This window comes from Phyllostomus discolor, chromosome 6 (assembly GCF_004126475.2).
Source record: "Phyllostomus discolor isolate MPI-MPIP mPhyDis1 chromosome 6, mPhyDis1.pri.v3, whole genome shotgun sequence".
Lineage (NCBI taxonomy): Eukaryota > Metazoa > Chordata > Mammalia > Chiroptera > Phyllostomidae > Phyllostomus > Phyllostomus discolor.
Window position 1 is genome coordinate 169,305,572 of NC_040908.2, and position 23,809 is coordinate 169,329,380.

The window sequence follows — 23,809 nt, forward strand, 5'->3', positions numbered from 1 at the left end:
GTCCTCGGTGCAGCCAGAGAGGACACTCCCCTGGGGACCAGGACACCAGGGTGACTCAGAGAGAGGGCATCAGGGAGAACCTGATGCCGCTCGGGGGGATGTGGAAGGCCCCCCAGGACAGGCAGGGGCAGGGGTGTGTGACCCACTTAGGCCAAGGGGCACCACCTCCATGCTTGCTCAGGGAGGGGTGAGGGGCTCTGCCAGGGACCAGCCTGTCTGGGGCAGGGGGGAGGGAGGCTGCGGCAGTCTCTAAGGGGACTTGGGGAAGCAGCCTCTGCTCTGGCCCAGAGCCCCGTGGATCCAGCACGAGGGTCCAGCCAGGGTCAGGCAGTGGCCCCATCGGGATCAGTCTCTGCTGCACAGCACACGCTGGGAGCAGCTCCTGGTTAGTCCCTGCTGGGCTCGTCAGTGTGTGCGCCCCTCCATGCTGTGGAGACCCCCACCAGTACAGAGGGCTCCCCACAGTTTAGCTCACTTCTCCTCCCCAGCGCTGGGCTCTGACCCCCACATTGACATGATGGGCTACGAGGCTGGAGGGATCCGCCTGGAGTGCACGTCTGCCGGCTGGTACCCGCAGCCCCAGATCCAGTGGAGAGACGCCAGGGGACAGAGCTTGCCCTCGGAGGCAGCATCTGTGTCTGCAGACCCCCAGGGCCTTTATGCAGCCTCAGCCTCTGTGATCCTGGAAGACAGCTCTGGGGAGGGGGTCTCCTGTGTCATCAGAAACCCCCTGCTGGGCCAGGAGAGGTCAGCCAGGCTTTCCATCCCAGGTGAGTGACCTGCCCCCTGCCCTGGGCTCCTGGGTGGTCCCTGGGAGAAGGTGTGGTTTTCTGCTGTTCACCTGGGTCCCTGGGGGATATAGGGGGCATTGAGCAGGGACCAGGGACTCCTTCTCCTGAAGTGATTTATGTCACAGACACCTTCTGAGCACTTCCTGCCTGCCACACATGGTGCCAGGCAGTGGGACATGGGGACAGATGGGAAAGTTCAGCAAACACACCAGAAAGGGAAAATAGGTACAACCGAAATCTCAGTGAAAGGGGTAATCTTCTTACAACATAAAGGAACACGGTGGATAAAAGAGCAAAACCGGGAATCCTCAGTTCCCAGAAATGAAAAGCTCACAGGGGGATGCCAAATCTGACAGAACAGGGAAATATTTTCCACAAGGGAAATTGACAGCACCACGACAAACGACGGGTGGGCGCCCTCTGGTGGTGGGATGTGGGGAGATAGTCCCTCAGACGTTTGTTGTCACAGAAGAGAAAAGGCCTGCACACCAGCTCATAGGAGCTGTTTTTGCTGCAGACAAGATAAAATTAAGTATATTTAGTTTTGAAAATTTAATGAAACCTGTGTGGTACTCACCCTGCGTCAGGCACTGCATAAGCACTAACTTCATGCTCTCACTGATCAGGACACAGCAACAGACGGTTATGTCATTCATTCCAGGTCACAGCGCTGGTCCGGCAGGAGACCCGGGATTGGCACCCAGGCCCCCGAGCCCCAGAGTCCGTTCTTCCTCACCCGACTCCGCTGACTGAGGGGGGGCAGGTAGTCAGTGGGGGGAGTGCAGAGGGGACGTCAGTGACACTGACCTCATGCTCCATCTCATCCCATGGGGGTGGAGACGTTTCAGGAAAACCGTCCTGACTGTGTGACAGTGAGAGTCTGGGCGCTCTGGGGACAGAGAGATGCCTTCAGGGGCTCACGCCATCCCTCTGCAGGTCCCTTCTTCAGGGACACACTGCCTTGGGTGGTGGTGCTCGCGGTGATGGCGCTGGTTCTTGGGGAGCTCCTGGTGGGTGTGGCGTGCTTGTTGCGCCAGCGGTGGAAGAGGATCCAGGCCCTGTCTCAGGAGAAGGAGAGAGCACGAGCTGAGAAAGAAGGAGCAGGCAGAGCTGCAGTGGGAGCGACAGCGAAGCGCCCAAGGTGAGGCCCAGCTGCAGGTGGTCGCCACCTCCCAGCCCCGCCCACGCCTACCGCCCGAATGCTCCTCTGCATATCCTTGATGGGACTTCCTTTTTCTGTTTATTTCCAGAAACACTTCAGGACATGCTCAGTAAGTCCCCATCCCCATCACTGTGTGTCCTGGAGTCCCTGGTGACATTGTCACTGACTCCGCACGTGGTTCCCTGCGGGGCGGAGGAAGCCCAGGTACCGAGCACCTTTGGACCGGGACCTGAATGAAGACCTGTGTGATGGGTGAGTTCAGCCTCTTCCCTCACCCCTGACCGCCCAGGGGAGGAAATGAGGACACTAGTGGCACCAGGCAGTGGTCTGTCTCAGTGGGGAAGGGGCTGCGGTTTCTCTCCAGTAGGGGACACGAGGCCCGGACACCCCCAGAATCCCTGGAAAAATACCCTCCTCTGGTGAGGCCCCGGGGGCTGCCGCACTGTTGTCAGTGGGACGAGGGTGAGGGTTTCCTGCAGCTCAGGTGACAGGGTGGGTGCTGCTCATACTCTTGTCCTCTGACAGGTCAGGGAGACCACCCATGTGGCAGATCCAAAGGTCAGACAGTCGGGAGCCCAGCGAGGTTACAGACCTCACCCCTGCTGCCCGCACAGCCGCTCTGGTCCCAGGGATCAGGAGGGGGCGGCTTTAGCTCACCAGTCACCCTCAGGCCCCGCAGGCCCCTCTGCCAGGCTCACTGTCTCCACATGAATGATCCTCAGGCCTGTCAGGAGCCCGGCCAGGTCACGTCGTCCCATACTCTCTTGGCCCCCTGCCTGGGCCCCTCTGTGACATCATCCTGGGAGCCCAGGGCTGCCCCCCCCTTCCACGGGCCCAGGTTGCCAGCTGGAACAGTCACAGCGCACAGCACACGCCACGCCTGCCTTCCAGGATTGAGGCCAAGGCTCCCTCCGTGATTCGCTTTTTTTCAGCCACGAACAAGATGTGCTCCAAATTCGGGCAGGGGGTTCCCAAATCTAACTGGAGGACGTTCATGAGGTTCTCGGGACTGGAGGAGATCGACCTTGTCATCTGTGAGCACGGGGACCCGGGGACCCTGGCGGAGCAGCACCATAGGACGCTTACTGCATGGCTACTGAAAAGCACAGGGGCCCAGACATCAGAATACGTGGACGAGTTTGCCAGGCGCCTTGTTAAGTGGAGGAATCCGGTGCCCACTTGTTACCGGCACTACAATAACAAGAAAGGGCTTTTAAACAACCCCCGTGGACACGAAGGTAAGGGGAGAGGGTGCAGGACCGCAGAAGATGGAGAGTGAGCGACAGTGTGCTCGCTGCCGTGTAATTCCAATGAGCCTGCATGTCCGCTGGCCCCGGGGGTCCTGTAAGGAGGCGCTGCCTGCGACAAAGCCCCAGAGATGCCCGGGAAGGAGGGACACGATCTGACTCTGCAACAGGGGTCCGTGCGGTTCGGAGAGCCCAGGTCTGTGCTGTTCCTGCAACAAGGAATTTAATCCAGGCTCACTCTCCCCCCCCCCCGCTCCCCCTCCCCCAGAACACGAGGGGCTCGCTCTCTGAGGGGTCCACTCAAGAAGGCTCTGCACTCGGGGTCACCGGGCACCAGTGGACTGTGTGAGATTTGGTTTCATTAGTTTGTTTCCTGAAGTGCTGCCTCCAGGCCCACACAGCTGACTCCCAGACCGTGCGGTCAGCAGCAGGAACAGAGCACACAGGGAAACGCAAAGCCCGATGGTTGTGCCCGGAACGGAGCGCGGGCGAAAGCCGTTCCCACGGGGTGGGGGGGCCGTCGGCACCCTGATTTCTCGTGTCACAGGTCAGCTCCGCCGAGGCCGCCGACTCTATTCTCACTCCCTGGGCAGGAAACACTGGACCAACTCTGAGCCTGAAGCCCACGCTGGCTTCATAGCAGAGGTGTGAGGGTTTCCTGTCACTGTCACAGAGGGGCATGGCTTCTGTTCATAAAGTCTGGTTTCGGGGGTCCCCAGGTCCTGAGTCCTCGGGTGTCATGAGGTTGAGTCCCATCCCTGTTTGTCGACGCGGTCAGGGGCCACGATGCCCGGCCCACGTTCTCCCAGCTGAGCTTTTGTGATGTCCCCTGGGTTTGGGCGGCCTTCCAACCCCCACCTGCAATTGGGGGCCCCTGCGGGCCGCCTGAGGGTCAGAGCTCATGGGTCTGCCTGGCGTCCCCATGGCAGACGCCCTCCGAACAAGAGTCAGCTCAGGTCCCATTCAGTCCCCAGCGGTCGCTCCCTAGAGTAGGACAGATCCTGGGGACACACAGACCCCTCCATCCCAGCACTGCGTGCCCCCCACAAAGCCCTTGGCATTGGCATTCCCGCCCCCTTCTCGGGCCGTCTGTCCTCTGTCCGGGTTCCTGCGCCGTGACGACACTCTCCTTTCAGAGGAAGCAGCTTCTGCAGTCTGTTCTCGTCCTAAACACACGTCCGTCCTCCTTGGGAACTCGGGACGTATGAAGGAGTGATTGTCCCCAGCGACTCGCTACCGCACTGTCCTCTGCCTCGGCGGGGGGAGGGGGCGCTGCCTCCCTGTCCCACTGGGCCCCCCTCCAGTGGGGACACCCGTCACCATCCCGGTGTCTCCGTGTCCGACCCCCACGGCCGTCTTCCCCCACACCTGCACCAGCGTCCCTCGGACACGGGGCCCCCAGGCGGTGTCATACTTCAGTGTTTCAAGGTAGCTGACGACCCCCCTGCCACGGCTTGCTCAGACGGTGAAGCTGTTCTTCAAGGCGGTGGTTCCCATCCGTCCTCAGATTCTAAAGTGGGGCCTGGGGTCTGGGGTCTCTCAGTGGTTTCTTACTTACTTGTGACCTGCCGCTGCTCCCCCCTTTGCTCTTCCCCTCGGTCTTCCTGATGGCTCGTGCTTCCTCTTTTACGTTCCTTTCTCCACCTGTCACAGTGAGTGTGGTTGGTCGGCAGTCCTGGTTGGGAAGGTGCGTCACTGGGTGAGTCTCCTGCTGGACTCTCCCAGGTGAACAGACACCTCTCTTCTCGGGGTTTCTCTGCCCCGTTCCCGTGAGTGAGGAGCACACCGAGTTTTCAGTCAGCTGAGAGAGAGGAGGACTTCTCCCAAGTCCCCTTCCAGAGACACAGCAGCCCCCCCGGGGGGCCGTCCTGCTCCCCGCCGGCGGTTCCACCCAGGTTTGATTTCCAGTTTCCGTACTGAGTCGGCGGCGGTCTGGGGTCCAGAGCACCCGGGGCTGTCGGGGGCCCTCGGGGGCCCTCTGGGAACTCACCCGTCGCTTCTTTGCTTTCACCGAATTTTTCTGCCACCCCGATGAAGGACAAGGGTGAGACTTTAAATGCTGCATCACGATGTCCAGGCTCCCCTCCTCCAGTCCCCTCCAACACAGTAAGGAACCGGGTCGTTCCCAGCGGGACCTCCGCACACTGGGGCAGGTGTGCCCGCAGGTCAGAGTTGTCCCGCAGCAGCGAGGGGCCGCCTCCCGCCGGCCAGCAGGCCGCACCAGCACGCCCACCCACAGCAGGGGCGGGCGCGGTGGGGGGCTAGGGAGCCAGCCCTGTGCCCTGCTGGTGGAGGCCCGCACGGGCGCCATCCTGGTGGGAACAGTGTGGGTGTCCTTGGGGAGCTGACGGGGGATCTGCCTCTGACCCAGCGACCCCCCTGCCAGGGTCACACCCTAGGAACCCCGAAACCCCAATCCAAAAGCGCCCTGCTCCCCACATTCACAGCAGCACAGTTTACAGGAGCCCAGTGCTGGGAGCAGCCCAAGTGCCCACCGGTGAGCACCCTGTCCCGCCCCGTCCTGCCCTGGGCCTTGGGGGTCAGGGGGAACACGTGGACGTCCGGGCCCCAGGGTCCCTCCTGTGCCCTCCTCCCTCCCGCTTCTCCCCTGTCTTTCCTGAGCTGTGGGCGGGGGCCACGGCCTCCCTCTGCAGCGGGCTGTGGGGTCTGTGCCCGCTGCCCCACCCTCCCTCACTGGCACCTTGGGCTGCCCCAGCAGAGGCAGGACGCCCACTCTGGCCCTGGGGATGGAGCACTGGGGATGGTGGTCCTGTTACAGAACAAACAAGGGGGTCTGGGACGATATACTATTATTGAAAGATGCCCCCATGTCCGTTATGTCCGCCCCCAGAGGAAAGACGTCTCTCAATGCCAGAGATTTGTGAAAGGGAAAGGAAATGTTCATTTAATGCTGTACAAACTTAAAGTAGTGACCTAATGTCTTCATCAAAAATCCTAAAGTTCCTTAAAACACCCACAAACAGACACAGTCCTTCCTTCCTTCCTTCCCCCTTTGCCCAGTCCAGAGTACCGTATCTCAGGAAAGGAAATAGAAGTCCATGGCTCAGGCAGTCCTCTGGTTATTCCCAGTTAGCACTCCATCTCGACTGGGAGACCTCTCTGGGTGCCCGGCACCCTCGGCTGAGTCACTGGGATCTCTGCTAAAACCAAGTGGTGGTTCCCCCTTCTAAAGCTGAGGAGGTCCCCACTCTGGCAAAGGCACGTGGTCCTCTCTCCCAGGGCGACAGGAGTCCCCCCCACTCAGCCAAAACCGTGTGCTTCTCCCCCTGCACAATGGTTGCAAGGGGGGCGGGGGGCACCACTCAGCCAAAGCCGAGTGGCGGTTCTCTGCTAAAGCCTCATGGTGATTCTCTCTTGCAGGGCTGCGTGGTTCTCTCTCAATGGCTGCTGCATCTGGGTTTAAATCCCCGCCGCAGTCTTCCTCTGCAGCCCCATTTCCGACTCCTCCCACACTCGGCTTCACATGCCAGAACTCATACCCTTCCAGCTTTACAGGGCTGCCATCCTGAGTCTGGGCAGGTGTGGCCCCATGTCACGGAGCCATTCATCTCCAAGCTCCCGTGCAAGTGCTGTAACTCAGGGGACCTGCCCTCCAGGTAGCTCTTGGTGGGGTAGTTACTTCCATTCCCCTAGCTCACAGCCTGGCCACAGCTATTTAACAGATCTAAGGGACCAGCCAAAGGCTATAGATATGTTAAATGACCACACCAGAGGTTAGCTGCAAAGCTGTTGCTATGTGAAACAGCTGTCAACGGCCCTGCTCCACTTGTCCCTTCCCCCAACCCACACTTGGGGGGTCAGGGTGAAGACATCTTAAAATCTCCTGGACACCTTAAGTTCTGGGCCCCATTTCAAATGCCTACTTGGGGTCCCCCTTCTTGGATGCACCCTGTAACAGTCCCACAGGAACCGAAGCAGGACATGGGCCGGGCAGCAGAGCAGGGAGGGGCAGTCGGTGGGGCCACCCAGGCCCTGTGGGTCCACGTCCTCAGCTGGCTCCCAGGACAGCGGATGGGACCCCTGCCTCCTGGGCCTGCTTCCCACTGTGTGAACACTGCCCCTCCCGGGCGCTGGGGGGACTTTCCTCACATTTCTTTGGCGGGACTCCAGGTGACTCAGTGGGTCTCACAGGTGGAGGGGTGGTTGTGAACTTTGACCTAAGACTAAAATGCCCAGAGTGGCAAGGGTTAACGCTGCTCTGTCCCAGCTGCGCCCTCAGCAGAGAGCAAAACAGGAAACAGCCTTGGGTCGGGGGGAGCCTGGCTCCGCCTCTCTAGCTGCTTTCTGGGTTGCAGGTGGGGGTGGGGGAAATGGCTGGGGCAGAAATGGGTGGGCAGAGGGACCAGGAGGGGCAGTTCCTCCTAAAGAGACCACACCTCGGCTCCACATCGAATTCTAGCTGCGCTGCACCCCTCTTCTCCGTGTCCCCGCAGCGGTCACAGGAGAGCCAACGGACAGGCCAGACGGGCTTTCGGTTCCTAAACGCTGTTGAACCTGGAGGAGTCTCCAGAGTTTTTCCCTTTGTGGTCTGGAGTTTGGGGTCTGAGAATAAGCCCCGAGCTCCCCAGAAAGAAGGTGGGGACCCAGGGGTGGAGGAAGCATGGGGCTGGTGACTGAGAGGCCTGTACAGGCCGGGCAGTGCAAGGGTGGCTGGGAGCACCCACACGGGGTCCTCAGCGAGTGAGTCACTGCCCTGGCCGTGGGCGAACCTGCCCAGGACGTCAGAACGCGCTGCACTGACGGTGCGCTCTCAGCTGGCAACAGGGAGGAGGGAGCAGCTGCGTCCCCAGCCTTTGTTAAAGCAGGACGGACCCCTCCCCTCCAGCTCCCAGGCCCACACACAGGGCCATGGACATCCATGGGGGGGGGGGGGGGAAACAGGTCACCTGTCCTCCTGGTGGGACCAGGGCTGGTTCTGGGGTGAGGCTGGGGCTTCCTGTGACCCCGGGCCCCTCGTGGGGTCTGTGATCACAGCACACGGTGCTCCCAAAACTGGGCTGAGGGAGCGCCCCACGGAGACACCTTCTGTTGGTGACAGTGCGGACCCGGAAGCCTGGGGCTGGAGAGACGTGGAGGCAGGAACAGTGAAGCTGTGTCCCCCCCGACCCCCAGGTGTCCTGAGGGGACAGAGGTCCTGCAGCAGTGCAACTCCATGGTGGACACGGTGTGCGGCCCACCAGGTCCAGGTGAGAGGGGGTCGCTGTTGTTAAGGGGTCTGTCTGAGGAGAGGAGACCCCGTGACCCGGGGGAGCCGTGTGAGGGGGGCAGTGCCGTTCCCGCTCCTTCCCATCAGCCCTGGGACCAGCAGCGCCCCCTCCCCCTCGGCCCCCAGCAACCCCGAGTTACTTTCTGGGTCGGACCCCCTGTTCAGGACGGGTCACAGACACAGAATTGAATGACATGTGGCCTGTGTGTCCGGCTTCTCTCGTTCAGGCTCGAGTCCCCAGACCCTGGGTCACAATGGGACCTGCCAGGGCGTCACCTCTCTGTGTGACCGAGGGACACGCAGACGTAGCTGCAGACAGACACGTGTGGTGGTGTTCACTCTCCTGCTTAGGGACTCAGGGACATTTTTAAACAAACAGATCCTGAGCCCCAACCGCTCTGTGACAAGGACAGCTTTTCAGTAAGTGGCGTCGGTGACCCTGGACATCTCCAGGCCCAGGAGTTGGGCTGTCGCGTCACAGCAGACACAGAAACTGACTCACAACGACCGAAAGACCCACCTGCACGGTCTGAAGACGACAGAACCCCTGGAGGGTCAGAGGGGACGTCTCATGACGTTGGGTATTGTTTGTGGCCCACGTGACATGGGGTCACCTGGGGGGTGTCTCTGTGAGACTAGTCTCACGGAGCCCCCGTCCCCGGGTGTGTCCACGGGCCTATGATGACAGTGGTCCTCCTTCCTGTGGTGATGGGTTCCAGTGGGTGCGTGTGTGTGTCTGTGCACACACGTGGCAGCTCTGTCCATCCGTCTGTGCATCTCACTGAGGGGGTCCATGTCTCCCCCTCGTGAGCAGTACTGCCATGGTCTCGGGGTGCAGGTGTCCCGACCGAGGCCTTTCACGTCCTTCTCGAGCGCACCTGGGGTCGGTCTGTCTGTATTCATTGTCACAGCTGCTGGAAACTCTGTCGGCGTGTGACTTCACTGAATCGTTTCCTGTGTCTCCCGGCGTCGGAGCGCAGACAGCGGTGGTTTGCTCTCGAGCTGTTTCATGTTCCCCCGGTTTGTCTGGGCTTCACCATCACCACCTGTGTCTTCACGAAGAAGGGAAAAGACGGAGGATTCCAGCCCATGTGCAGCGGGCCCCGCAGCCGGGCACGCTCAGAGTTGGAGCCCCCGGAGGAGAGTGAGTGACAGCCCGGGCTGGGGCGGGGCCGGGCGCTGCAGGAGGACAGGGCGGGGCCTCTGCGGGGGCTTCCGGGTTCTCCCCGGAGCCCCAGGACCCTGCGCTCAGGGACACCCTGGCCCCCGGCCCTCTGAAGGGTGGCGCTTTCCTCAGCATTTCCGTCTCCTGGCTTGGCTCCAGGAGACGCACTGGCAGCCGCTGCGCTCCCGGGAGAAGCTCCCGCAGAAGAGACGCTGTAGTTGCGCCGTCCGCTAACCGCGGAGTAGCGCGGCAGGTGCCTTGGGGAGGGCGGTCCGCGCCCAGACTGCTCTGGGCTTCCCGCTGCCCTCCGGCCGGCCTGGAGGACCCGCGCGGGCTGCGGCGGGAGTGAAACTACGGCGCCCGGCTCCGCCGCTGCTCCCGAGCGGGGCTGGCTCCGGCCTCTGCGCTCCCCTCTCCCGACTTTGCCGCTGCTGCTCGTCGGGCGCAGGTGGGTGCGGGGCGCTCGGGGAGGGCAGACCCCGACAGGGGGGCGGTTGTCGCCCGGGGCTGGACGACACCGCGGGCAAACTGCGAGCTCTGAGCGGGACTGGGGCAGGGTTACGGAGGGGGAGGCCAGAGCATTCTGTTCCGCCCCCCACCCCCGCGCACTGGGGTCCGAGCTGCTCGGGGTGGGAAATCTCCCAGCGCACAGGCGGCCCCGTTTCCCACTCCCGCGGGACCCCCGATTCCCTGCGGGAGAGGCGGGGGAGGGCGTGGGGAGCACAAGGCCGAGTTCACTGGTGGTCCGGTTCCTAACACGACACGACCGGGACCGGTCCGCGGGGTGCGCACCCCGGTGCAGCTCATGCTGGCGAGTGGGACTTGAGGTGGGTCCCCATTTTTCCGGGGAGACTGGAGACTGCCCACGTTCTGTCGGGGCCTCCGTGGAGCCTGGCGGGCCCAGTCCCTGACTGTCCCGGAAGTGTGACGAAGCGGCACACTGCCACTTTCCGACCAGAGGCGGGTGGGGGTGGGCAGTAGTGGCGGCTGCAACCCCAGGGCGTGGGGGCGGGGTTGTGGTTGGGAGGTGGTAGGAGCAGTGGCTTCCAGCCCTGGGCAGGGCGGGCTGGTGGGACTGCAGGGGGCGGAGCAGGGACTGGAGCTTTGGGCATACTTTGCCTAAACCCAAGCCACCCCTTCAGGGGATAAGCAGAGGTATTCTCTTAAGAAGTCAGGTCTTTTATTTACTAAAAATCAACTGGCTGGATGTGGCCGACGCCAGTTTGTGTACGACCTGGGCAGCCCTGCGCACTGGCCCAGAAGCTACAGAACGCCCCCCGGGGTAGTGGTGGGCGCAGGCTTCCGGGTGCACACTCAGCACCCCTCTTCCTGGAGATGCAGCATCTTGAGAAGAGCCGAGGGTGAGTCAGGTCCCCAGTCCCTGGGACACATGGAGCCGGGTTATCAGTACAGAAGATTCCAAGGAGCCAGGAGCTGAGGGTTGGTGCTGTGCTGGGCACAGGCCCCCAGGTGCTGTGGCATCTCCTCAGGCAGAGGCCCAGAGAGCAGGGGAGGTCTGTGCCCTGGGCCCCACCTCACCTCTGTGGGCCCCCCTTCACAGGCTGCTATGTGTGCAGAGTCTGAGACCTGGACAGCGTCACGGAGTGCAGCCTGAGCGAGCCTGGGTGCTCCTTGGCCCACCGCCACCTGGAGCCTGCATCCCTGCCGTGTGCCGAGTGCCGGGAGGGTGAGGGTGCGCAGGGAGGTGCGGGGGGCTCCTTGGTTTCTGCAGCCCGCCCCACGTCAACCCGGCTGGTAGATATCACCCCAAATGCGATGTCATAGATGCACAGGGTGACAGGGCGGCCAGGACAAGTGTCTCCCAGGATGACACGTGTCTGTGGTGAAAGGGCCCCCCTGAGGCCCCCGGGATGGAGGGCCGCTGTCCGAGAGAGGAACACAAACAGGTTCACCCCCACCTCTGGGTGCCCCGAAGTCTGGGAGGAGGCTCGGGTTCCGCCACCTTCCCACCTAGTGCTCCCACCCCCGGGCAGCGACCCTCCGCCCACAGTCCCCTGCACTGGGGCGGGGCACTTAATTCCCAGCAGGGCTCAGGCCACTTAGAAAGGCTGTAGCCTCCCCCCTGACGTGTCTGCCTCACTGACGAATAAACCACAAGGGATTTGAAATAAATATATTTCAAGATTCCTTGTTGTCCCTCTCATAGGAGGGCCTTCGGCATTTTGACAAGGACAGCCTGAATCTGGGCTTGGCTTTGGGCAACGAGGACGGTATGACAGAGTTGCTCCTGCCCACCCTGAGCTCAGTGTGTCCCCTGTCGCATGTCCCCTCTTCGTCTCCTTTCTCGGTTCCTCCAGCCGTCAGGGCGCAGGCTGTCCGCTCTCTGGTTGCACTTGTTCCCGGGTGTTTTCTGCTTTCGGACGCAACCGCAGGAGGGGCTGATGACACCTCCCTCTGGTTCCCCGTCACTGCTGAACGGAAGTGCACCCGGTGTCCACGTCGTGTCCTGTGACCTCACTGCCTTCATTTCCACGTTCTCACGGGAGTTTGTGGGTCCTCAAACGGTCCTACCTACCTCATCCTGCCATCTGCGAGCGGTGCACAGGCTCCTTCTCCCTCTGATGTGCTTGCTGTTTGTCTCTGTCTCGCGTGACCGCTGTTGCTCGGACTCCCAGTACTCTGGTGCGGGAAGGTGGTGAGAGTGGGCGTGTCTTCCTCCTGATCAGAGAGAGGGAGCTTTCGGCTTCTCACCGTTGTGTGTTGTGTTACTGTATGTCTAGGAATTACAGGGTTTTTTAAAGATTTATTTTATTAATTTTTAGAGAGTGGGGAAGGGACGGAGAAAAGAGGGACAGAGATATTAACATGTGGTTGCCTGTTTGAGCCCCTCACTGTAAACCTGGCCCACAACCCAGGCATGTGCCCTGACCAGGAATCGAACCACTGACCCTTTGGTTCACGGGCTGGCTGGCACTCAGTCCACTGAGCCACACCAGCCAGGAAAGGAATTATGTTTTTACTAACATTTTTATTCATAACTATAACAAAATTGGGTGCAATCTATACATTGTACTCTTGAAGATTTTACTCTGATGAGCGGCATTACATATGGACCTTTGTGTTGATGCCAGTTTCTCGTTAAGAGCAGTTGCTGCCAGTGTAATCTGTGGGGCGAAGAATAAAACTTTCTCAGGGCATTGGGACCCAAAAACCAAAAAAAAGAGAAACAAAAAAAACAGGAGTTACCTACAGGAGGGTATGACCCTTGTAGTACAGGCTTCCCCACCAGGCGAGAGTTCCAGGAGACCATCTGCATCCGTGACCAACTGGCGTTGTTGTGAGAGGCTGCGTTGGGTTTCAGTGAATTTTTTTGACCACTCTCCCAGAGCATTGGCCCATTTCCCGACGGGTGATTTACCAGCCCACCCGCACACACCTGCAGAATGTTGAGCAGTTTTTGACCAAAAATCCAGGAGCCTACCCTCCCTACTCACCTGATCTCACCCAGGGCAACTATTTTTCTTTCCTGGGTGAAAAGAGTCCACAAATGGAAACATCCCAACATGTAAGATGTGAAACAAAACGGCAGAAGCTCTGAGAGGCGTCAGAGCTGCCGAGCGCAGAGAGTGTTCAGGGCGGTGGACGGACGTCCCCACGGGTGTCCCCCATCCAGGGAGGAGCATGTGAGGGTGACCGAAGGGTAAAGTGTGAGGATAAAAACAGTTTTGATAAATAGATTCTGTTTGTGAGTTGCCCCTTGAGTACATGTGGCCAAATGCATCCACAGGAGTTCACGTTCACGTGCAACACAGGATGTAATTCCCATTCTAATTTATTTAAATTTCTTCCTTTAGGTTTTATATTTTAAAATGGTCTGTGATAGGAGTGAAAAACAATAAATATCATCCAAAGTATGTGGAAATATATCCCCCACTTTAGAAAGTTTTAGACTTTAGACCATTCAGATAATTTTTATTATCTTATTAATTAATTATATTGTTGTTTAAGCACAGTTGTCTCCATTTTCCCTGAACTACGCCCCCCCCAACGCAGATATCCCCTAAAACAATCAGGAAACTTAAAGCACAGGGTGGAAAGGCCCTGGGCTTCTGCCCTGGGTGACACGGGACCCCTGTAAGGGGCTGCCCAGGAGGGAGGTGAGGGGGCAGGACGCGTTGGCTGCTGTGTAGAGCACTTCCTGCAGGGGGCAGCAGCGGGATGGAGACTCAGAGCCCAGGGGGCCTCACTTCCTCAGAGGGTGGTCTGGGTTCGCACACCTGGCTGGGGCAGGGAAGTGTGGGCCAGTGGGGGGCTTCTGAGCAGGTTCCCACAGGAGAGCCGGTGCTCCCTGCTGACGAGGGATAAGGTACCTGCATTACCACTCCCTGTTTCGTGGCTGATTTCCATGGAGGGATCCAAGGTGAAGAGACCCCCAGGGGACATTTGCAGAGGAGGCTCTCGGGTCCCCAGTGATGGCGGTGGTGCCCGGGTCGGCCCTGGGCAGGCAGCCTCTCCACATGGAACCCTCCTCCTCCTTCCAGGTGGTCCCTGCTGCCCAGCCCCTGCTGGCCTCTCTCTGTGCACAGCAGGTCAGGATGGGGAGGTGCCTGCTGCCCCGTCTGCCTGCCCTCCCTGTGTGCCTCGCCGTGGTCCAGCTGCTCAGCCCCTGCTCAGGTAGGATGGGCTGTGTGTCTGTGTGTCTGAATCTTTCCCCTTTGGGCCCAGCCAGAACCCTGGACTCCGCCCACCCCTGCAAGGCCCGTTCACACCGCACCTCTGTGAGGACTGAGTTCCCGTCTAGCTGTCTTTCACCTCACCCTCTCTGCCTGGGACACCCCCGGCCCTCTGTGCCTGCTGACTCTGACGGAGCCCCCCCTTCTGATGACCAGCTGAGTTTGCTGTGGTCGGACCCCCCGAGCCCATCCTGGCCATGGTGGGTGAAGACGCAGACCTGCCCTGTCACCTGCCCCCAGAGATGAGCGCTAGGACCCTGCAGCTGATGTGGGTGGGACCCGGTGGCAGGCTGGTAGTGCACAGGTACGCACACCGGCAGGAAGACACCTCTGTAGAGGAGTTTCAATGGAGAACTTGGATTTCTCGAGAGGACGTCACTGCTGGGAAGGCCACTCTCCGGATTCGCAACGTCAGCGTCTCTGACAACGGAACCTACCAGTGTTATTTCCGAGATGGAGACTTCTATGCAAAAGCCCAGGTGGAGCTGCAGGTGGCAGGTGAGCCTCAGGCTTGTTCCAGGCTCCTTTCCCTGGGCGGGGGCAGAGGCTGCAGACCTACCCCAGAGCACGTGGGCTGCTCACCAGCATCCACCCCCACCTCCATCTCTGGGCCTCTGAGGCCCGTGACACACCCAGGGGTCCCCGGGGTGACTTCCGCCTTCACCCAGTACAGAGTCCCCCACGCCGCCCACCAGTCTCAGAGGGGAGAGGAGCTCAGAGAAGGAAAGGCTGAGGACACCTCCCTGCAGTGCGTGGCACATGGGTGTTTGGGTTCAGTGTGATCCAGACCGTAGCCATGGACCCCCAGGTGCCCGCTGCTGTGGATTCAGGAGGCTGAGCTGCAGGGACAACTCCTGTGGGGCCCAGGTCCCCACCAAACCTCCAGGAACACAGCTGCAGTTGAATAGGTTGTGTCCATCCTCGGTGCAGCAAAGAGGACACTCACCTGAGGACAGGGACACCGGGGTGTCTCAGGAGGCATCAGGGAGGACTTGGTGCAGTTTGGGGGATGTGGAAGGCCCCCACAGGACAGGCAGGACAGGCAGTGGCAGTGGGGTGGGACCCACTTAGGCTAAGGGGCACCACCTGCATGCTTGCCCAGGGAGGGGTGAGGGCCTCTGCCAGGGACCAGCATGTCGGGGACATGGGGGAGGGGAGGCTGCGGCAGTCTCTAAGGGGACTTAGAGGAAGCAATGTCTGCTCTGGCCCAGAGCCCCCTGCATCCAGCACGAGGGTCCAGCCAGGGTCAGGCAGTGGCCCCATCGGGCATCAGCCTCTGCTGCACAGCACACGCTGGGAGCAGCTCCCGGTAAGTCCCTGCTGGGCTTGTCAGTGTGTGCTCCCCTCCCTTCTGTGGAGACCCCACCAGTACAGAGGGCTCCCCACGATTTGGCTCACTTCTCCTCCCCAGCGCTGGGCTCTGACCCCCACATTGACATGACGGGCTACGAGGCTGGAGGGATCCGTGTGACCTGCACGTCTGCTGGCTGGTACCCGCAGCCCCAGATCCAGTGGAGAGACGCCAGGGGACAGAGCTTATCGTCTGAGGCAGCATCTGCGACTGCAGACCCCCAGGGCCTTTATGCAGCCTCAGCCTCTGTGATCCTGGAAGGCGCCTCTGGGGAGGGGGTCTCCTGTGTCATCAGAAACCCCCTGCTGGGCCAGGAGAGGTCAGCCAGGCTTTCCGTCTCAGGTGAGTGCCCTGCCCCCTGCCTTGGGGGAAGAAGCAGGGGTGTTCTATTAACCTGGGTCCCTGTGGGGCTTAGAGGGCACACACCAGGGACCTGGGGACCCTTCCCCTGACAAGGTTCATGTCACAGACACCTTCTGAGCTCTTCCTGCCTGCCACACACGGAGCCAGGCAGTGGGACGTGGGGACAGATGGGAAAGATCAGCAAGCACACCAGGAGGGGGAAATAGGTACACCCCAAATCTCAGTGAAAGGGCTAACGTCCTTACAACATAAAGGAACACGGTGGATAAAAGAGCAAAAACGGGAATCATCAGTTTCCAGGAAGATAAAACCCCCAGGAGGAAGCCAAATCTGACGGAACAGGGGAATACTTTCCACACCAGAAATTGGCAGCTGCAGGACAAACGGCGGGAGTGGGGGGGTGGCGGGATGTGGGGAAACAGTCCCTCAGACGTTTGTTGTCACAGAAGAGAGGAGACACCCTGCACACCAGCTCATAGGAGCTGTTTTTGCTGCAGACAAGATAAAATTAAGTATATTTACTTTTCAAAACTTAATGAAACCTGCGTGGCACTCACCCTGCGTCAGGCACTGCATAAGCATTAACATAATGCTCTCACTGATCAGGGCGCCAGGAACAGATGGTTACATCATTAGTTCAAGGTCACAGCGTTGGTCGGGCAGGAGACCCGGGACTGGAACCCAGTCCCCCCCGCCCCAGACTCTGTTCTTCGTCACCTGACTCCGCTGACCAGGGGGGCAGATAGTCAGTCGGGGGGGGATGCAGAGGGGACGTCAGTGACACTGTGTGTGCGTCCTCATGCTCCATCTCATCCCATGGGGGCGGAGACGTTTCAGGAAACCGTCCTGACTGTGTGACAGTGAGAGTCTGGGCGCTCTGGGGGCAGAGAGATCCCTTCAGGGGCTGCCGCTACCCCTTCGCAGGTGCCTTCTTCAGGGACACACAGCCTTGGGTGGTGATGTTCATGGTGATGGTGCTGGTTCTTGGGGAGCTCCTGGTGGGGGTGGCGTGCTTGTTGTGCCAACGGCGGAAGAGGATCCAGGCCCTGTCCCAGGAGAGGGGGAGAGAGCGAGCTGAGAAAGAAGCAGCACGAGCTGAGACAGAAGCAGCGCGGGCAGAGCTGCAGCGGGAGCGACAGCGAAGCGCCCAAGGTGAGGCCCAGCTGCAGGTGGTCGCCACCTCCCAGCCCCGCCCACGCCCACCGCCCGAATGCTCCTCTGCATATCCTTGATGGGACTTCCTTCTTCTCTTTATTTCCAGAGAGGCTGCAGGATGCGCTCCGTAAGTCCCCATCCCTGTCCCTATGTATCCTGGGGTCCCTGGTGACATTGTCACTGACGCCACACGTGGTTCCCTGCAGGGCAGAGAAAGCCCAGGTACCGAACAGCTTTGTACCGGAACCAGAATGAAGATGGGTATGATAGGTGAGTTCAGCCCCTTCCCTCACCCCTGACCGCCCAGGGGAGGAAATGAAGACACTAGTGGCACCAGGCAGCGGTCTCTCTCAGTGGGGAAGGGGCTGTGGTTTCTCTCCAGTAGGGGACACGAGGCCCGGACACCCCCAGAATCCCTGGAAAAATATCTTCCTCTGGTGAGGGAGGCCCCGGGGGCTGCGGCGCTGCTGTCAGTGGGACGAGGGTGGGGGTTTCCTGTAGCTCAGGTGAGGGGTGGGCGCTGCTCATGCTCTTGTCCTCTGACAGGCCAGCAGCAGTATCATCACACATATGACAGATCCAAAGGTCGGACAGTCGGGGGCCCAGCGAGGTTACAGACCTCACCCCTGCTGCCCGCACAGCCCTTCTGGTCCCGCTGGACAGGAGGGGGCCGCTTCAGTGGACAGGTCACGCTCGGGCCCCGCAGGCCCCTCTGCCAGGCTCGCTGGCTCCGTGTGAATGAGCGTCAGGCCTTCAGGAGCCCGGCCAGGTCACGTCCTACCGCGCTCTCCTGTCCCCCTGCCTGGGCCCTTCTGCGAGGGGAGCCTGGGCGCCCAGGGCCTGCCCCCACCCCGGCCCAGGTTCCCGGCTGGAACACTCAGCGCACAGCACACGCCACGCCCGCCTTCCAAGGACGAGCCCCCCTCTCCCTCCGTGATTCACTGTTTTGAGCCACGAATAGGATCTACTTTGAATTTGAGCGGGAAGTTCCCAAAATTAGCTGGAGGATGAGGTTCAAGGGACTGGAAGACAACGACATTCTCATGTGTGAGCACCGGAGCCCGGGGACCCTGGTGGAGCAGCACCGCAGGAGGCGGCAGCCCCCTGCGGGCTCGTGGCGGCCCTCCGTGAGATGCGGCTGCGGGAGCGTCGGGACAATGTCACCACCGAGCTGGTGCGGAAGGTATCTTAGGTCGTGAGGACGCAGAGCCCCGAACTAGAGTCAGCTCTTTCAGCAACAGCTGTGACTTAGTGGCATCCTGGGTCCTGGCCTTCCCCAGGTCCCTTCCCGTGGGCGCCTTCACAGATCCCAGATGGGACGGAGCTCCTTCCGTGTCCAAGGAGCTTCTTCGGGACGCTTCCGATGGGGAGGATCGTGCAGCCACGGGGCTCTCTGCCAGGACTGGGGAGGTCCAGGATGCTGCCTGTGGCCAGTGTGGCCAACACGCTGCCCCTCAGGGGACTCCAGGGGCCCTGAGCTGCTTGGAAAGGGACCCACGGGCTGTGCTCGGTGGGCCCACGAGCCGGGGCCACCTCCAGAAATGGAGGCCAGGATGGATGGCTGGTCCTGTGTGTGACCCCAGCAGGTCACTTGATCTTCCAGGCACTGCGATGTCCCCCAGCTTCCACTTGGGAGTGCCATACAAGGGTGACACTTAAATCAGTCTGTGACAGACAAACCAGGGGCCACTCCCAGCTGCCACTAGGTTAGCTGGGGTGGGGCATGGGGACAGTTACTGCCACATGCCAGCTGTACAGGCCCTTGTACAGTTCTTTACATGTTTAAGCATACGTGCTTTTACTACTTTATTTAGGTGGTAAAATTGCTCTTAGTGTGTTCACATGTGTGTAGAAATTTTTTTACCAGTAAAATTTATATTCTAAATCATGTTTCTGTCATTCATGTTGCGCAGATAACTTTGGGTGTGTTGTCCTTGTAAGGTGACATCGTGCACAGAGAGTCACGGGAACGTTGGGTGTGGTTTGTGGGTGCAGGGCCCCGAATCGGGGACCAAGGCCCAGAGTGGCCTCTTGTCCGGGTTGTGGAGTCCCCGGGGCCTCTGTCCCTGGGAATGACAGCACCGTCTGTCCAGCGCTCCCCTGAGAAAGCGCCCGCCCTGCCCCCTCCTCACTCACCCCGAACAGCACCCGTCCTTGGAGGTGCTCACCCGGGGCCCCGCACTCCCCTGGGGCGCCGAGCACCTTCAGCTCCCACGCAGTCCCTCAGCGAAGTCCACACCACTCCAGCCAGCCTGTCCCGTCCAGACCCTTGGGCGTCATCCCCACAGGAACCTCCTCCCTCGTCCCCCTCACCCCAGGGTGTGAGGCTCCCCTGTCCCTCCCAGACCTGTGTGCCCAGCCCCCCAGGCCCCGCCTCCCTCCACGCTGCTGCCCGTCACTGACTCAGCTTCTGTCCACTCTGGCCCCCCTCCGGCCTCCCCGAGTCCAGTCTCCTCCGCTAGCAGCTGGACTGGGGGTGGGAGCACAGATCTGGCCTCCACCCTCCCCGCCACCCACCCTTACCCCACCCTGGGGAGGGTCCTGCCGTTCCTCATTCGTTTAGGAGAACTGCCAGCCCCAGCCCTCACCTCAAGTCCCAAACTCTTGCTGGTGTTGCTGCGTGGGTCCCGTGGTCACGTTGAGTCTGTCAGCATCTTGCCTTCTCCTGGGCTCACTCCCAGGACAGTCCACTCTGCCTGGAATGCAAGCCCCCGGTCCACCCCCAGTCCCTTCCTCTAAGCCTCCTTGGAACTGGTCTTCTGTCGGAGCCAGCCCATTGCAGCCCCAGGGGTGGATCTCTGACCATCTGGCTGGGGGATTGTCCCCACACCACTGGGGTCATGCTGACTTCAACACCCATGCACGAGATGACCTGTCCCTGAGGCCTGCGTCTCCACACAGAGGGACTTCGACCTCTGCCCCTCGCCCTGTGCGCGGCCACATCGAGGGACTCTCCTTCCCAGCACCCTGCGCGATCCCAGGGACAAGGCTCCAGTGCGCCAGCCACGTCCACCTACATACCACAACTCCCAGCATGCGGGGGGACGCTGGTGTTGAAGCCTGGGGCGGTTGCCTAGCGACCGGATCTGTTCCAGTAGGCGAACCAGAGGCGGGGCGGGGTGGGGCAGGACTTTCAGTCCCACCAAGCGCACCAGATTCTGGGAATGAGTCCCTGTGGTTTGGGGTCCAGGTGTACTAAGACAGCAGGTTGCTCCCAGGAGCAGGGTGAGTGCTCACAACAGGGCGTTTGAGAGGTGACCCCAGCCAGAGGGGCTGGCCCCCGGGTCTGACAGGGTTCACCCCGGTGCTGTGGTGCCTGAGTCTTCAGGGGCCTTGGTGGGCCGGCTTCTGGGCCCAGTGTGGCCAGAGACTCGGGGTAGACGCCTGCCTAGGAGGCGGAGGGGAGACCGCCTGTCCCCAGCAGACGGGGCCTGAGCTTGTGACACCCTTTTGGGATTGAGGCCCTGCCCCGAGAGACCATCGCCTGCCCAGCCTCAGTCGCCCTTTGGGCTGTGCCAGTGTCCTCTTGCGCCTCTACCATGATGGTCCCATGTGGCCCCATCCGGGCCTCGCCCTGATGCCCCAGCTGGACCTTGAGGACAGGCCGAGCGCGAGGGGTACTTGGTCCTCCGCCTGGCTGGGTGTCATCCGGGGGTGGGCGGAGGGAGCCCTACCTGGGCACTTAGGAAAATGGGGCCGCAGAAGCCTGGGGGACAGGGCTCACATGAAAGGACCGGGATTTTATGACGGCGTTCTTCGCAGTGGGCAAACCACTCATTTGGGTGTCAGGACCCCTTTATTGGCCGGGAGGGTTGGGTGAGCAGCCCTGGCGGCCCTGCCCACCGAGTCCCTGGCGTCACTGCGGTAGACGGCAGTGTCCGCAGGCTGGTCCCCAGGGGCCCGTGGAATCCTGACAGTCTGGGGCAACCTTCCCTCAGGACACACGCTGCACGTGGGTGTGTCCCCTGGCTGGCAGAGATGAGAGCCCAGCCCTTCTGAGACACCCCCAGCCCCCAGTGCCCCCAGTTCAGGCTATGCAACACGCTCAGCCCCTGTGGTCCCCCTGCTCCCAAGGGTGTGCTGGACCTCCAGGTGGGGGCTTGGAGATGTGGGAGGCACCCAGGTGACAGGCTGCTGAGCCACACCAGCACCCTCCGTTAGGGCACCCAGCACACCATGGACACGGGTGCCTGGATGCCAGAGCCATCCCCGCCCACAGCCGGGGTTCACAGCTGATTCGGGTGCAGCAGGCTGGGCTGGGTCCCAGCGGCAGGGGTCAGAAAGGCCTCAGCGATGGAGGGCCCGGGACAGGCTGTCCGGGTGGAAAAGGGCAGCTGGGTTCCTGTGGTCTCTCCAGTGAAGCGTGTTCTTGGTTCCTGTTTCACCGTGAACCATGTTGCTGTGGTGTTTCGTTCCCTTTCGTGGCTTCAGAGCTTGACCTTTTCTGAGCCTTGGTGAGAGGCGCCCTGTTTTACACCATGAGGCCTGGGGTGGGACCCACGAGGTCTGGATGACTGACAGGCTTTCCTGTCTGACCCTTGACCTTGGGGCAACTCCCAGACACTGTCCTTTCCCAGGACACAGCCCGCAGGTGCCCGGGCAGAGGGCGGTGGCCCTGTGTGCCTGCAGAACCAGCTGGGCGGTGACCCTTCCGATGTTACTGACACGGCCGCCACCTCCGGCTCCTCAGTGACGTCGGCCCCCTGTCCAGAGTGTGTAGAGCGCAGCACGAAGAGACTCGGGGCAACCTAGGAGGTAGTAGCTGTAGTTAACAACGTGGTGTTGTGCACGTAAAATGTCGCTAGGCCCTGGCTGGTGTGGCTCAGTGGACTGAATGCCGGCTGGGAACCCAAGGGTCGCTGGTTAGATTCCCAGTCAGGGCACATGCCTGGGTTGCAGGCCAGGTCCCCAGTAGGGGGTGCCTGAGAGGCAGCCACACATTGATGTTTCTCTCTATTTCTCCCTCTCTGCCCCTCTCTCTAAAAATAAAAATCTTTTTAAAAAATGTTGTTAAGGTAGATTTCCTGTAAAGCTTTTTTACGCTAAGAAAAGGGGAAAGCAGAGGGTAACATTGAGAGGTCCTGGGCATGTTTATGACCCCCTGTGGTGGCAGTACCTCGGGAGAACACGCGTGTGCAAACCTGTCACATCGTATACGTGAAACACATGCAGTGCCAGGCCCCCACAGGTACACTGCCTGGCAGACATGCTTTGGGACCAGAGCGACTCTAAACACCAGCAGCCTGGTTACTGCCCGGGATGTCTGGGACCGCCGCCCCCACCCCCCCCCCGCCCGGCCTCCCCGCCCTTCCCGGGGAAGTGTTTGTCAGTCAGATTGGTTTGTGCGGACAGACCTGGAACCAGTTGCCATCGGCGGGATGCAGCCGCTCTCCTCGAGCTCCAGGGAGGCTCAGGGGCAGTTATCACTGAGGCTGAGGGGAGGTTTTTAGCAAGGCTGAGGGCCCGTTCCAGGGACGCTGAGGGGTAGTTTTCAGGGAGGAAGAAGGAATGTTTTCAGGTAGGTTGAGAGCCAGTTTCCTGGGAGGCTGAGGAGCAGTGATCATGGAGGCTGAAGGGCACTTTTCAGGGAGGCTGAGGGGCGGATTTCACGGAGGCTGTGGGGCAGGTTTCAGGTTCTCCAAGGGCCAGTTTTCAGGGAGGCTGAGGGCTAGTGTTGAGAGAGGCTGTGGGACACTTTTCGGAGATTCTATAGGGCAGTTATCAGAGAGGCTGTGGGGTAGTTTTCCAAGAGTGTGTGGGGCAGTTTTCAGGGAGGCTGAGGGGCAGTTTTCAGAGACTATGAGGGGCATTTTTCAGAGAGGCTGTGGGGTAGTTTTCCAAGAGTGTGTGGGGCAGTTTTCAGGGAGGCTGAGGGGCAGTTTTCATGGCGGGTGAAGGGTAGTTTTCAGAGAGATTGGAGCCAATTTTCATGAAGCTGAGTGGCAGTTTTCAGAGGTGTGGAGGGGCAGGTTTCAGAGTCACAGAGGGGCAGTTTCAGGCAGGCGGAGGACAGTTTTCAGAAACGCTGAGGGGCAGTTTTCTCATGGGCTGTGGGGCAGTTTTCAGGGAGACTGAGCGGTATTTTTCAGACAGGTACAGGGGCAGTTTTCAGAGTCACAGTGCAGCGGCGTACACGGAGGCATACGAACGTATCACAGACAGAATTGCATGAAATGTGGCCTTGTGTGTCCGGCTTCTCTGGTTCAGGCTGGTGTCCCCAGCAGCTGGGTCACGGTGGGACCTGCCAAGGCGTCACCTCTCTGTGTGGCCGAGTGACACTCAGACGTAGGTGCAGACACAGACGCGTGGTGGTGTTCGCCCTTCTGCTCAGGGACTCGGGGACATTTTTAAACAAACAGACCCTGAACCCCCACAGCTCTATGACAAGGACAGCTTTTCAGTCAGTGGTGTTGGGGGACCCTGGACGTCCCCAGGCCCAGGAGGAGTTGGGCCCTCACGTCACAGCAGACACAGAAACTAACTCACAATGACCCAAAGACCCACCTACATGGTCTGAAGACGACAGAATCCCTGAAGGGTCAGAGGGGACGTTTCTAGACGTTGGATGGTGTTTGGGGTGCACGTGACATGGGGCCACCTGGGGGGTGTCTCTGAGTGCCTCAGAGAGGCCCTGTCCCTCAGTCCCTCCACGAT

The 23,809-nt window shown here is 60.6% G+C and overlaps 1 long non-coding RNA gene across 1 annotated transcript; it reads left to right on the forward strand.

The window, feature by feature from the left end:
* Window positions 1-4,079: 4,079 nt before the first annotated feature.
* Window positions 4,080-18,980, forward strand: LOC118501411. The gene is made up of 3 exons (XR_004904060.1): window positions 4,080-4,091; window positions 6,558-6,564; window positions 18,792-18,980. It is a non-coding gene; the product is annotated as an uncharacterized LOC118501411 (long non-coding RNA).
* Window positions 18,981-23,809: the final 4,829 nt, after the last annotated feature.